The sequence below is a fragment of the Austrofundulus limnaeus genome, unplaced genomic scaffold (genome assembly GCF_001266775.1).
Source record: "Austrofundulus limnaeus strain Quisiro unplaced genomic scaffold, Austrofundulus_limnaeus-1.0 Scaffold2338, whole genome shotgun sequence".
NCBI classification, from domain to species: domain Eukaryota; kingdom Metazoa; phylum Chordata; class Actinopteri; order Cyprinodontiformes; family Rivulidae; genus Austrofundulus; species Austrofundulus limnaeus.
Window position 1 is genome coordinate 11,155 of NW_013954740.1, and position 3,105 is coordinate 14,259.

General features: G+C 46.3%; 1 protein-coding gene across 1 annotated transcript in view; it reads right to left on the minus strand.

Moving 5' to 3' along the window:
* LOC106510820 (DENN domain-containing protein 4B) overlaps window positions 1-2,989 on the minus strand; it is a gene marked incomplete at its 3' end in the record, with an annotated part of 13,469 nt that extends 10,480 nt beyond the window's left edge. Inside the window, 1 exon segment of the mRNA XM_013999545.1 lies at window positions 2,420-2,989.
* Window positions 2,990-3,105: the final 116 nt, after the last annotated feature.

A 3,105-nucleotide genomic window follows, 5' to 3' on the forward strand; every position in this document is an offset into this window, starting at 1 on the left:
TACAACAACTACAACAACAACAACAACAACTACAACAACTACAACAACAACAACAACAACTAATAATGACTGAATAAATAAATAACGTTTATCTTTTTCACAGTAAATTCTAACATTTGTGTTGATGTTGATTCATCAGATGAATGTTTGCATCAATATTAACGCTCACAAGCCACTACTGTTTGTTTACCAACAACACAATGTTTGTTAACCAACAACACAATGTTTATCAACAACACAATGTTTGTTTACCAACAACACAATGTTTGTTTACCAACAACACAATGTTTGTTTACCAACAACACAAGGTTTGTTTACCAACAACACAAGGTTTGTTTACCAACACACAATGTTTGTTTACCAACAACACAATGTTTGTTTGTTTGTTTACCAACAACACAATGTTTGTTTGTCTACAACACAAAGTTTGTTTATCAACAACATAATGTTTGTTTTGTTTACAACACAATGTTTATTTATCAACAACACAATGTTTGTTTGTTTACAGCACAATGTTTGTTTATCAACAACACAACGTTTGTTTGTTTACAGCACAATGTTTGTTTATCAACAACACAATGTTTGTTTGTCTACAACACAATGTTTGTTTGTTTACAACACAATGTTTGTTTGTTTGTTTGTGTTGTTCCAGGCTCTGACCGAACAGAACGAGTGAAACCAGCAGGAGAACTGAGTCAGAATCTGCTGCAGACAGAACCCAACATGCCTGAAGGGACAAACAAACAAACAAACAAACAAACAAACAAACAAACAAACAAACCAGATATTCTGCAGAACATCTCATGATGAAACAGGTCAAAGGTCAGATACTTCAGCCTCAGAGGAGGCTGAAGTTTGTAAACATCTCTGATGTTCCAACACAACAACAACAACAACAACAACAACAACAACAGTTCATTTTTTATTTAATTTATGAAACTTTTTTAAAAACCTCAAACTTCCTGTTTCACAATCAAACTTTAAGAACTGCTGCTTCACTGATGATGTCATCACATGTAACACACACACACACACACACACACACACACACACACACACACACACACACACACACACACACACACACACACACTTCTGTTTGTGTGTCTGCTGACCCGGTGCATGCTGGGTAACACAGTCCAGAACCTGGGTTTACCTGTGGACCAGAACCAGAGGACCTGCAGGTGGGAACGTGTCTCTGCAGGTCCTGAAGAGCTCAGGTGTCACACTCACCTGAGCCAATCACAGAGCTCCCTGCAGCCGAGCAGAACCAGAACCAGAACCGGCTTGTCCACACAAACAGCTTCTCAGGTTCTAAAGAGGCCCAGACCCAGACCTGCAGGGATCTGGACCTCTCAGGGGTTCTGGGTTCTGCAGGTCTGATCTGGACCTCTCAGGGGTTCTGGGTTCTACAGGTCTGATCTGGACCTCTCACGGGTTCTGCAGGTCTGATCTGGACCCCTCAGGGGTTCTGGGTTCTGCAGGTCTGATCTGGACCTCTCAGGGGTTCTGGGTTCTGCAGGTCTGATCTGGACCCCTCAGGGGTTCTGCAGGTCTGATCTGGACCCCTCAGGGGTTCTGGGTTCTGCAGGTCTGATCTGGACCCCTCAGGGGTTCTGCAGGTCTGATCTGGACCCCTCAGGGGTTCTGGGTTCTGCAGGTCTGATCTGGACCCCTCAGGGGTTCTGGGTTCTACAGGTCTGATCTGGAGCCCTCAGGGGTTCTGGGTTCTGCAGGTCTGATCTGGACCCCTCAGGGGTTCTGGGTTCTACAAACAGGCCTCAACAGCTGCTGGACCTCCCAGCGCTGGTTCCATTATCGGACACGCCTCCCCCGCCTCTCAGCAGCTCGTCCCCGGAGCCTGTCAGGCTTTAACTGCTGCTTCAGACTCAGAGGGATGAACCCAGTCGGGTCAGAACCGGGTCTGGGTCTCCGGTCTGAGGCGGGATCCCGGAGCCCGAACCACGGCAGCTGCAGCAGAACCGCAGAGACGCAGCGGATCCCCGGATCCAGTGGTTCCATTTCCGGACAGACAGTTTCTGTTTTTAGTTTAAATTTTATTTAAAACTTTAAACTTTTTATTTTAAATTCATTAAAAACTAAAGATTGTTTCTGACATTTAACAGAAACACAACATCAGGCGGCTCCTCCGGGCTCCACAGAACCGGACCGACCTAACCGGACTCTGCTGGTTTTGTTTTCTCATCCCCGCTGCGGCTCCAGAACCGTCAGAACCTCCAGAACCGTCAGAACCTCCAGAACCGTCAGAACCTCCAGAAACCCAGAACCGACCCGGAGCGTGTCCGATAATAGAAGCACCGTGGCATCCGTTCAACCCGGTCCTTCTCACGGTCAGTGTGTAGCGCAGCTGCTAGTCTGGACTCGGAACCGGGTCAGGTGAAGGTGGGGAGAACCGTACCTGTTTGTCTGAGCTGCTTTGTCCCGCGGGGGTCCAGAACAATCATGGTCCAGAACCGCTCAGTGATGGTCGCAGCTGCCTCTCCTTTACGTCCATCTTCGTTTCTGTTCGACAAGACGCGGCGCGACACTTCGCGACAGCAACTTCCGGAAACCGCCTACAAAATAAAAGCCGGTGAAGAACCCGAGTGAAGCTCCTAAAGCAGAACTCATGAGGATGCTGATCCAGAACTCTGATCCAGTCTGCAGGGTCTCTGTGACGGACTGAGACCACTGCAGTACGGCCAGCCGAGAGAGACACAAATCCACCAGTTACCAAAATAAAACACATGAAAACTTTTCTTTTATAATCAGGACGTCATAAAACCTGAAGTCAATCTGTGGGATTGAGACACATCAGATTAACGACTACAGAAAGCAGAGGTTAACACCGAGCGCTGCAGAATTTAACTAAACAACAACAACAACAACAACAACAACAACAACAACAACAACAACAACAACAACAACAACAACAACAACAACGTGTTTACAGCTGGTCTGTTCGGTCTGCAGAGAAGAGAAGTGTGGGCGGGGTTAAACATGAATAAATAAGTTTATTAGACAAATTCCTGCTTAATGTGGTGTTTGAGTCAAGGGTGTAATCACCATCTTCAAAGTGGTGTCTGTGTGTGTGTGGGGTGGGAT